This window comes from Pan paniscus, chromosome 10, assembly GCF_029289425.2.
Source record: "Pan paniscus chromosome 10, NHGRI_mPanPan1-v2.0_pri, whole genome shotgun sequence".
Classification (NCBI taxonomy): domain Eukaryota; kingdom Metazoa; phylum Chordata; class Mammalia; order Primates; family Hominidae; genus Pan; species Pan paniscus.
Window position 1 is genome coordinate 64,858,367 of NC_073259.2, and position 12,435 is coordinate 64,870,801.

At 43.4% G+C, this 12,435-nt stretch overlaps 1 pseudogene; it reads left to right on the forward strand.

Moving 5' to 3' along the window:
* The first annotated feature begins 1,988 nt into the window (after positions 1 to 1,988).
* On the forward strand, positions 1,989 to 6,346 carry LOC106635378 (small ribosomal subunit protein eS1-like; annotated as a pseudogene).
* Positions 6,347 to 12,435: the final 6,089 nt, after the last annotated feature.

A 12,435-nucleotide genomic window follows, 5' to 3' on the forward strand; every position in this document is an offset into this window, starting at 1 on the left:
AAACAAATTGGAGGTGGAGAAAAGTTTGACCTTCTCTAGATTCTGGGTCCAAATTGGTATATTTTAGCATAGCTTCAGTGAGGCACAATAAGAAAAGGGAAGGATTTTCCTGGAACTCTTGTGTAATTTCTCTGAGTTTTTCATCATTAACTGCCTTATGGGCATTTTTGTCCATGGCCACGAGAAGACAGGTAATCATGTGGTCTCTTCACCTGATGGCATTGTCTCCATGTTGGTAAGTCTGATCTGGGTCTCTACAGGGGACTGCATCATTGGCCACTGGATTTTGTAAAGGGGCTTGATTATGGAGTTCATCTGCATGTATTTCAGCTGCACGCCGGATGTGCTTTTTTTCATCAGGAATGAGGGTGGAGGTTAGAATGATATAAATGTCATGCCAAGTTAAATTAAAGGATTGAATTGTGTTCATGAATTCCCTGCAATAATGAGATGGATTTTCAGAGAAAGATCCAGGTGCTATTCGATCTGTGACAAGTCAGACATGGAGAAACTGACATGAACATGAGCAATGCCTTCAGCCCCAGCCACTTCCTGGAGAGGGAGAATGGCAGATGTGGTTTGACTGGTTGGAGTAGTTTTTGAATGGGCAATGGGTGGAGAAGGAGGAGGGGCGGGGTTTGGGGTTAAAGCTTGGGGCAGGAGGGGCCAAAGGAGTGGAGGGTTTGGACAGATCCTGCATTTGGACAGATGCAGGAGGTTGAGAGTACAGAGGGGGTTCATCTGCAGGAATAAAAGGGGTTTTGGAGGAAGGGGTTTCAGAGAAAGGAGAGAGCCGGGGAGAGTTTTCATTAAGAAGAAGGATTTCGTCCAGGCGCGGTGGCTCACGCCTGTAATCCTGGCACTTTGAGAGGCTGAGGCGGGCAGATCACAAGGTCAGGAGATCAAGACCATCCTGGCTAACACTGTGAAACCCTGTCTTTACTAAAAATACAAAAAAATTAGCCAAGTGTGGTGGCCAGCACCTGTAGTCCCAGCTACTCGGGAGGCTGAGGCAGGAGAATGGCATGAACCTGGGAGACGGAGTTTGCAGTGAGCTGAGATCACGCCACTGCACTCCAGCCTGGGCAAGAGAGCGAGACTCCATCTCAAAAAAAAAAAAAAAAAAAAAAAAGAAGAAGAAGAAGAAGAAGGATTTTGTGAGGGTTGCAAGCTTGACATAGGGAGGGTTGGGATTTAAGGTAGAAGAAAGCCTGAGTGTAGGGAATCTCTTGCCATTTGCCATTCCTGGTGATAAACGTGTCAAGGTCCCTGAGAATTTGAAAGTCAAAAGTGCTGTTTTTGGGCCATCGGCTCTCATTTTCTAATTTGTACTGGGGTCAGGCTGTGTTGCAATAAAAAACTAAACGTTTTGGCTTTAGGTCCCCCCATAAGCCAAGTTTGGTGAGGTTGTGAAGGAGACACCCCCGTGGGGAGGACGTAGGAATGTGAGATTGTTTGGCACCATGTGGACTGGTAAGAGGAAGCCAAGGGTGTCTGTTTTTGTTCTAGGCGTCCCCAGACAAAAGACAGAGACCTAGAATCCTCTTTACAAAGAGAAGGATAAAGCTGAGGAGACTGGGCATCCCCAAGATTTCTTCCAGCTTAGTCCCACTGATCCTCTGAGCACTGGAATGGCAGACCTGACTTTCCCAGATACTGCGAGAAAGCCAGGGAAGGCAAATCTTATCAGTTGACTGGATTAGTGTCCAATGTTGGGTGTTCTCGTTGGAATCAGCAGAGGGCCTCCCAGACTGGAGCTGTGTGAGGAACAGAGAGAGAGAGAAGAGGAAGGAAGAGGGAGGAAGAGGGGACAAGGGTTAGAGAATGAAATACCCATTGCAGGTGGTTGGAGGTGGATCCCTGAGACCTGAGGGTTTTGAGAACCTACTGGGGAGTAGCCCCAGAGCAAGCCTCACAGTCCCCTTCAGATTAGTTGTCCTCCTCACGCAAATTGCTTGAAAAGTAAAGAGAGAGAAAAGACAAGTGGGATGGTCAGAGACGCTCAGGATCCAGGAGTTAGCCTGGGACGAGCTGCCATTGCCCAGAGCTTCCTGGGTTGCAAGAGAGCCTCTACCCCCAACACCCATCCAAGATTTTGGCACCAAATGTAAGGGTTGAAAAAAGAAGAAAGAAACATGAAAAATGGCTGAACAGTCAAAGACAGGTTTAGTTTAGAGAGTAAACCTGAGAGGGGCTTCTGGACAGTTTAGGTCGGGAGCCTTCTCTCTCATAGACTAAGGGTATTTAAGGGTTTAGGGAGAGGGGAGCTTATCACAGGTTTGGAATGTTTCTGGATAGAGGAGAGTTTTATTGTGGGGTTGGGATGTTTCTGGTCAGAGGGGGTTTATCTTGGGTTGGAATGTTTCTGGTTGGAGATGTCATTTGTGGTTTATGGTCATGCTGACATTAGCCATTAGGCTGATGTATTTGGGGCTGGATTTAGGTGGTTTTTAATCAAGGGGAACTTAAAATGGCAGTGTTTGTCCAAGATGGTGACGCTCCTGCTCTGTCAACAACCACTAGACAAATGCTTCCCCCAAACCTCATAAGATCAGCAGTTTGTTTTCCTTAAGGATATTGTGCCTGATGAGTATAGTTTTCCTTTAATAAGTTAAGTCATAATATTTATCCTTTTAATTTCAGATATTGAGAAGTAGATGCCTCCTCTGACAGAAGCAGATAAAAATAAGCAAAGATGTCATTAGATACATGTGCAAAGGGCATGAGCTCACAAAGGAGGAAATGCAAATGTCTTGAAAAATGAGGAAATGTTCAATCTTTCAAGTAATCAAGAAATGCAGATTGAAATAATGAGATACCTTTTTCTTTTTTAAAAAAGATTAATGCCAGTAAGGGTTTACTGAAATAAATGATACCAACTTAAAGCCTTAAAAAATATTTTATCTCAATAGTTTTATTTTTATCACTTCTCCCATGAGAGAGAGAAAAATAAATAAATAAGGAGAAAGAGAGAGAGAGAAGGGGAGTGAGAGGGGAAGAGGAAGGCAGATACGGGAGGAAAGAAAGAAAAAGAAGAAGGGAGAAGCCTTTTGAACAAAATTTGGCTATGTCAAAAATAAAGTCAGATCAGGTATAGAAAAAGATCCTGGAGATGTCAAACCAAGTGGTAAGAAGCCCATTTTACAGGAGTTACAGCAATTTATAGAGCATAAAGGAGGAATATTTTGACCTTTTTCAGGATTGGCTGTTATACATTAATATTTCTGTAAGTTCAAGCTGATTTGTCTCCAGCTGATTGATTTAATTTTACTGATTCATGTTGCTAAGAATGTAAAGCTTATGTTTTGTGTTTTATGATCAGAGCTAGCCTTTAGGGGAAATAGGGATGACTTAAAGTTTGGTTACTTGGTTATGGGCGATTGGCCTTGGGGTGTAGCTTATCAATGGCCTCCATTCTTATTCTTCTTTGACAACCATGCTAATGAGAGATAATAAAAAGAATGAAAGAGCCCTTTTGGCTGTCTGAGCAGCACCACAGTGGTTGGCGAGAACAGCACTGAAGGTGGCAGAAAGGGAGCCAAGAAGAAAGTGGTTGATCCATTTCCTAAGAAAGATTGGTGTGATGTAAAAGCACCTGCTATGTTCAATATAAGTAATACTGGGGGCCGGGCATGGTGGCTCACACCTGTAATCCCAGCACTTTGGGAGGTCGAGGTGGGCAGATCATGAGGTCAGGAGTTTGAGACCAGCTGACCAACATGGTGAAATCCCGTCTCTACTGAAAACACAAAAATTAACTGGGTGTGGTGGTGCACACCTGTGATCCCAGCTACTCAGGAGGCTGAGGCAGGAGAACTGCTTGAACCTGGGAGGCAGAAGTTGCAGTGAGCCGAAATGACTCCACTGTACTCCAGCCTCGGCAATAGAGTGAGACTCCATCTCAAAAAAAAAAAGAAAAAAGAAATATTGGGGCTGGGCGCAGTGGCTCACGCCTGTAATCCCAGCACTTTGGGAGGCTGAGGCGGGCAGATCACCTGAGGTCAGGAGTTCGAGACCAGCCTGGCCAATATGGTGAAACCCCGTCTCTACTAAAAATACAAAAATTAGCTGGGCATGGTGGTGGGTGCCTGTAGTCCCAGCTACTCGGGAGGTTGAGGCAGGAGAATAGATTGAACCCAGGAGGTAGAGGTTGCAGTGAGCCAAGATCGTGCCACTGCACTCCAGCCTGGGCAACAGAGTGCGACTCTATCTCAAAAATATATATATATATATATTGGAAAGATGCTAGTCTCCAGGACCCAAGGAACCAAAATTGCATCAGATGGTCTCAAGGGTTGTGTGTTTAAAGTGAGTCTTGCTGATTTGCCAAATGAGGAAGTTACGTTTAGAAAATTCAAGCTGGTTACTGAAGATGTTCAGGGCAAAAACTGCTGAACTAACTTTCATGGCATGAATCTTACCCATGACAAAATATGTTCCATGGTCAAAAAATGGCAGACCATGATTGAAGTTCATGTCGACGTTAAGACTTCCCGTGGTTCCTTGCTTCATCTGTTCTGTGTTGGTTTTACTAAAAAATGCAACAATCAGATATGGAAGACCTCTTATGCTCAGCACCAACAGGTCCACCAGATCTGGAAGAAGATGATGGAAATCATGACCTGAGAGGTGCAGACAAAATGACTTGAAAGAAGTAGTCAATAAATTGATTCCAAACAGCACTGGAAAAGTCATAGAAAAGACTTGCCAATCTATTTATGCTCTTCATTAGAAAAGTAGAAATGCAGAAGACGCCCCAGTTTGAATTAGGAAAACTCACGGAACTTCATGGTGAAGGTAGTTCCGGAAAGGCCACTGGGGACAAAACAGGTGGTAAAGTTGAACGAGCTGACGGCTATGAGCTGTCAGTCCAAGAATCTTGTTTAAAGTTTAGACTTCTAATAGTGACAAAAAAAAGTCCTATTTGTGGGGGAAAAAAAAGCAATAAAAGAGACAATTCAGGTAAGACATTGAAAAAGTCTAATAAACATTAAAAAAACCCAACCTCACTAGTTATCAGATGTGAATTACAATAGCATATACCACCATGTTTTAATGATTGAATTATAAAGTAATAAGGGTGCAGTAATTGTCTTACATTCTTCTCTCACTTACTGCTGTCATAGCGGCTCTGTGTATTTCTTTTTTTTTTTTTTTTTTTTTTTGAGACAGAGTCTTGCTCTGTCACCCAGGCTGGAATGCAGTGGCGGGATGTCAGCTCACTGCAAGCTCCGCCTCCTGGGTTCACACCATTCTCCTGCCTCAGCCTCCCAAGTAGCTGGGACTACAGGCGCCCACCACCACGCCTGGCTAATTTTTTGTATTTTTAATAGAGACGGGGTTTCACCGTGTTAGCCAGGATGGTCTCGATCTCCTGACCTCGTGATCTGCCCCCCTCGGCCTCCCAAAGTGCTGAGATTACAGGGGAGAGCCACTGCGCCTGGCTATTTCTAATAGCCTTGTGTATTTCAAATAATGCCATTTGTCTTGAACTATATTGTTTTCTGATTTTAATATAGCTATACTGGATTTTTTTTTTTTTTTTTGGTCTGGCATGTCTTTTCCATCTACTTACTTTTTTTTTTTTTTTTTTTTTTTTTTGCTTTTCTTTGAGACAGCTTCCCGCACTGTCGCCCGAGCGGGAGTGCAATGGTGCAATCTCAGCTCACTGCAACCTCCCCCTCCCGGGTTCAGGAGATTCTCCTGCCTCAGCCTCCTGAGTAGCTGGAATTACAGGTGCACACCCCCACGCCTGGCTAATTTTTTGTATTTTTAGTAGAGATGGGGTTTCACTATGTCGGCCAGACTGGTCTTGAATTCCTGACCTTGTGATCCACCTGCCTCGGCCTCTCAAAGTGCTAGGATTACAGGTGTGAGCCACCATGCCCAGCCTACTTACTTTCTATTCTTTTTTTTTTTCCCCTGAGACAGAGTCTTGCTCTGTCGCCCAGGCTGCAGTGCAGTGGCACGATCTTGGCTCACTATAACCTCTGCCTCCCAGGTTCAAGTGATTCTCCTGCCTCAGCCTCCTGAGTAGCTGGGATTAAAGGCACCCACCACCATAACTGGCTAATTTTTGTATTTCTGATAGAGATGGGGATTCATCATGTTGGTCAGGCTGGTCTCAAACTCTTGACCTCAGGTGATCTGCCTGCCTTGGCCTCCCAAAGTGCTGGGATTACAGGTGTGAGCCACCACGCCTGGCCCTATTCTATTCTTTTTGGCTATTATTTATTTTCAACCTTCCTAAGGTTGAAAGTCTAAGAAGACAAATACCTAAGTGGAGGTCTAAGACTGCTGAAGTCTTTCAAGTAGCCCGTAAAATGCATTTAAAACGTTCAATCTGTCTTTGTTTTTACTGCAGTAAACTGATCCTTTGCGTCTCCTGGCAAATTCATACATTGAAATCTTAAACCCCAAGGTGACGGTATTATGAGATAATTCGGTCATGGGGGTGAAGCCCTCATGATGAGATTAAAGGCCTTGTAAGAAGAGACACAGCGACTTTCTCTTCAGCCCTCCTCCTTCCACCATGTGAGGACACAGCAAGAGGATGGCCACCCACGAAACTAGCAAGAAGGCCCTAACCAAGCATGCAACCATGCTGGCATCCTGATCTCGAACACCTACACTCAGCCAGGTGTAGTGGCTCATGCCTGAAATACCAGCACTTTGGGAGGCCAAGGCAAGAGAATCACTTGAGGCTAAGAGTTTGAGGCCAGCCTGGGCTATAGTGAAACCCCCATCTCTACAAAAAAAAGTTTTAAGACTCGGTGTGGTGGCTCACACCTGTAATCCCAGCACTTTGGGAGGCTGAGGCAGGTGGATCACGAGGTCAGGAGTTAGAGACCAGCCTGGTCAATGTGGTGAAACCCCGTCTCTACTAAAAATATAAAAATTAGCTGAGCATGATGGCATGCACCTGTAGTTCTATCTACTTGGGAGGCTGAGGCAGGAGAATTGCTTGAACCTGGGAGGCGGAGGTCACAGTGAGCCAAGATCTTGCCGCTGCACTCCAGCCTGGGTCTCAAAAAAAAAAACAGTAACAAAAAAGGTTTTAAAATTAGCTGGTTGCAGTGGTGTTTGCCTGTAGTCCCAGCTACTCAGGAGGCTGAGGTGGGAGGATCACTTGAGCCCAGGAGTTCAAGGCTGCCGTGAGCTATGATCATGCCACTGCACTCCAGCCTGGGTAACAGTGAGACCCCTGTTTCTGAAAAAGAAACAGAAAAACAAACCCCAAACAGCCAGTCTCTGCAACTGTGAGAAATAAATTTCTGTTATTTAAGTACTCAGCCTATGATACATTTGTTACAGCAGCCCAAACTGACTGAGACAACTACTAAGGCATTTAGTTTATTTACCTTTAATGAAATTAGTCTCAAAAAAATCTATTGCCCTAGTTTATACTATCTTTCACTTCCTATTCTTTTTCTTTTGAGAGAGAGTCTCGCTCTGTCACCCAGGCTGGAGGGCAATGGTGTGATCTCGGCTCACTGCAATGGTGTGATCTCCGCCTTCCGGGCTCAAGTGATCCTTTTGCCTCAGTCTCCTGAGTAGCTGGGATTACAGGTGTGTACCACCATCCCCAGCTAATTTTTATATTTTTAGTAGAGACGGGATTTTGCCATGTTGGCCAGGCTGGTCTCAAACGCCTATCCTCAAGTGATCTGCCAGCCTTGGCCTCCCAAAGTGCTTGGATTACAGGCATGAGCCACCATGCCTGGCCTTCCTATTTTTTTCTTTTGACTCTTTTTTGGTATTAATTATATTCTTCCTTGCTAGTTTGGAAGTTAAATACTCTATTCAGGTTTGAGATGCTTTTTTTGCCTTTTGTTTTTTGGGTTGATTTTTTTTTGGTTGTTACCCTATAAGCTGCACTGTGATTACTTAAATTACAAAGTTAATCTATTTCTTTATCTCCTCCAGAACACAGACCTGTCATATGTTTTAATATTATCTTTTTCTTTCAAATTTAAATATTACTAAACATTATCATTGTTTTATAGTTAATATTTTATACTTACCCAAAGTCTTCTTTACATGTTGTTTCTTCTTGTAGCTTCATTTAGGATCAATTTCCTTCTAGCTAAAATATATACTTTAGATTTTTCCTATAGGGAGGGTTTGCTGGCGAAAGAGTGAGTTTTATTTGTCTGAAAACAATTTTATTTTGTCTTCATTAAAACAAATTTTAGGGCCAGGAGAGGTGGCTCACGCCTGTAATCCCAGCACTTTGGGAGGCCAGGTCGGGCAGATCACAAGTTCAGGAGTTCGAGACCAGCATGGTGAACATGGTGAAACCCTGTCTCTATAAAAAATACAAAAATTACCTGGGCATCGTGGCACATGCCTGTAATCCCAGCTACTCGGGAGGCTGAGGCAAGAGAATCACTTGAACCTGGGAGGCAGAGGTTGCAGTGAGCTGAGATCGAGCTCAAAAAAAAAAAAATTTAATTGGGTTTAGAATTCCAAATTTTCAGTTGCTTTTCCTCAGCAATTTGAAGATAACATTTCACTGTCTTCCAGCTTACATTGTCTTTAAGCCAGCTGTCACTAACTCAGCTTCTTTTGAGATGATCTCCTTGCTGGCGCAGTAGCTCACACCTATAATCCCAGCACTTTGGGAGGCCAAGGTGGGTGGATCACCTGAGGTCAGCAGTTTGAGACCAGCCTGGCCAACATGGTGAAACCCCGTCTCTACTAAAAATACAAAAAAAAAGTAGCTGGACATGGTGGTGGGTGCCTGTAATCCCACCTACTTGGGAGGCTGAGGCAGGGAGAATCGCTGGATCTGGTAGGCGGAGGTTGCAGTGAGCCGAGATCGAGCCGTTGCATTCCAGCCTGGGTGAAAGAACAAGACTCTGTCTCAAAAAGAAAAAAGAAGATAATCTCCTTTCTCTCCTGCTGTTTTATAATCATTCTTTGTCATTGTTGTTCTGAAATTTCACCATTTTATGTCTGTGTGTGGGTTTCTTTTCTATGTACATAGACAAACCTATGTACATAGACTGAAACTTATGCACATAGGTTTATTAACATATATTCATAGGTTATAAACATATATACATAGGTTGTAAACATATAAACATAGCCTTAAAAAATATAAAGCAAAAACATCACAAGAAGAAACAAGCTGGGTATGGTGGCTCATGCCTGTAATCCCAACAATTTGGGAGGCCGAGGCGGGCAGATCACCTGAGGTCGGGAGTTCGAGACCAGCCTGACGAACATGGAGAAACCCCATCTCTACTAAAAATACAAAATTAGCCAGGCATGGTGGCGGATGCCTGTAATCCCAGCTATTCAAGAGGTTAAGGCAGGAGAATCACTTGAACCTGGGAGGTGGAGGTTGTGGTGAGCCGAGATTGCGTCACTGCACTCCAGCCTGGCAACAGAGTGAGACTCTATCTCCAAAAAAAAAAAAAAAGAAGAAGAAACAGACAAATTTATATTCAATCATATTGGAGGATTTGAAAATTAATAATTGACAGAAAATGTTCATCGAGTAGATTTGATAAACATGATTATATATTTACTATGGTAGAAGCATAGAACACTATACTAACAACTGCAAAAATCACATTCTTTTTAAGCACACATAAAATTTTTATTAATTGAAGACAGATTGTCTGTAAATCAAATCTCAAGAAAATTGACAGAATTAAAATGAGGACATTCTCTGACTATAGGCACATGTCAGAGATATTATAGGTTCAGTTCCAGATCATTGCAATAAAACAAACATCACAGTAAAGTAAGTCACACAATTTTTTTTGGTTTCCTAGTACATAAAGTTATTTTTAAACTACAATGTAGTCTATTTAGTATGCAATGGCATTATGTCTAAAAATATACCTTATTTTAAAAATAGTTTATCAGTAAAAAATGCTGACACAAAGACACAAAAGTGAGCACATGCTGTTGGAAAAATGGCACTGATATACTTGCTCAACACAAGGTTGCCGCAAACCTTCGATTTGTAACAAAAATACAATCTAGAAAGCATGATAAAATGAAGTGCAATAAAATAAGGTATGCCTATGTATAATGCTATTAAGCTACAAATAAACAATAAAAAAAAGCTAAAAATTTTCCTTTATGTGCTAGGAAATAAGAAAGACACAAATTAAACATTTTGAATGTAATAAAAAGTATTACAGATGACGGCCGGGCACGGTGGCTCACGCCTGTAATCCCAGCACTTTGGTAGGCTGAGGCGGGTAGATCATGAGGTCAGCAGATCGAGACCATACTGGCTAACAAGGAGAAACCCCGTCTCTACTAAAAATACAAAAAATTAGCCGGGCGTGGTAACGGGCGCCTGTAGTCCCAGCTACTCGGGAGGCTGAGGCAGGAGAATGACGTGAACCCGGGAGGCGGAGCTTGCAGTGAGCCGAGATGGCACCACTGCACTCCAGCCTGGGCGACAGAGCGAGACTCTGTCTCAAAAAAAAAAAAAAAAAAAAAAAAAAAAAGTATTACAGATGACAACTGTGGGGCAGCTACGTAGTGTGTAGAAAGAAATGTATAAACTTGGCCGGGCGCAGTGGCTCACGCCCGTAATCCCAACACTCTGGGAGGCTGAGGAGGGCGGATCACCTGAGGTCAGGAGTTTCAGACCAGCCTAGGCAACATGGCGAAACCCTGTCTCTACTAAAAAATGCAAAAAATAGCTCGGTGTGGTGGCAGGTGCCTGTAATCCCAGCTGCTCGGGAGGCTGAGGCAGGAGAATCACTTGAACCCAGGAGGCGGAGGTTGCAGTGAGCCGAGATAGCCCCACTGCACTCCAGCCTGGGCGACAGAGCGAGACTCGGTCTCAAACAAAAACAAAAACAAACAAACAAAAAATAAATGTATAAACGTGAAAGACTTATATTAGTAAGTAATCATTTATAATAAGTCAGAAAAACAGAAAATAAATCCAAAGTAAAAGGAACAAAGCAGTTATTTTAAAAGACTACACAAAATTTGGCAAGAATGATCAACAACAAGAGAGAAATGTGAACATACATTTTACCAAATAAGTTATATGAATGGCAAAAAACCAACATGAAATGATGCTCCACATCACTTGGTCATTGGGGAAATGTGAATTAAAACCATGAAGAAATATACTTCACACCCCCCAAATACCACCTGTACCGCAATAACTTATGGAAATATAATAATAAGAAAATAAAAACTATACTTCACACCCACTAAAATGACTCAAATTAAAAAGACTAACAATATCAGGCGTGGAAGAGAATTTGGAGCATCAGGAACATTGCCGGTAAGAATGAAAATGGTATGTTCCTTAGTCCATTTTCTGATGCTATCATAGAATACCCTAGACTGGGTAAATTATAATAAAACAAAATTTCTTTCTTTCTTTTTTTTTTTTGAGACAGAGTCTCGCTCTGTCGCCCAGGCTGGAGTGCAGTGGCGCCATCTCGGCTCACTGCAAGCTCCTCCTTCCGGGTTCACGCCATTCTCCTGCCTCAGCTTCCCGAGTAGCTGGGACTACAGGCACCTGCTACCACGCCCAGCTAATTTTTTGTATTTTTAGTAGAGACGGCGGTTTCACTGTGTTAGCCAGGATGGTCTCGATCTCCTGACCTCGTGATCCGCCCACCTCGGCCTCCCAAAGTGTTGGGATTACAGGCGTGAGCCACAGAGACTGGCTTTTTTTTTGTTGTTTTTAAGAAGCGGTCTCACTCTGTCACCCAGGCTGGAGTGCAGCCGCGCAATCTCGGTTCACTGTAACCTCCACCTCCCGGATTCAAGGGATTCTCCTGCTTCAGCCTCCCAAGTAGCTGGGATTACAGGCACCACCACGCCCGGCTAAATTTTGTATTTTTAGTAGAGACAGGGTTTCACCATTTGGCCAGGCTGGTCTTGAACTCCTGACCTCAAGTGATCCACCCGCCTTGGTCTCCCAAAGTGCTGGGATTACCGGCGTGAGCCACCTCACCCAGCCGAAATGTATTTGGTAAAGTTCTGGAAACTGGCAAGTGCTTGGATTCAAGGACAAGGAGTCACAACTGCAGGGGGCCTTCTTGCTGTGTCATAACATGTGAAGGCATCACAGGATAAGAAGAGTGCAAGGCTGGCTTTTATCACAAACCTGCTCTTGAGATAACTTATTCCCTTCCACTATAACCCCACTAATCTGTTAATTCATGAAAAGATTAATCCATTCATGAGGGCTTAAGGTCTGTCTCTTAAAATTCTCACCTCCTTTTTTTTTTTTAGAGTCAAGATTTTGCTCTGTTGCCCAGGCTGGAGTGCAGTGGCATGATCATGGCTCACTGCAGCCTTGACCTCCTGAGCTCAAGGTATCCTCCCACCTCAGCCTCCTGAGTAGCTAGGACCACAGGTGTGTGCCACCATGTCTGTCTAATTTTTAAATGTTTTGTACAGATGGGGGTCTTACTACATTGACCAGGCTGGTCT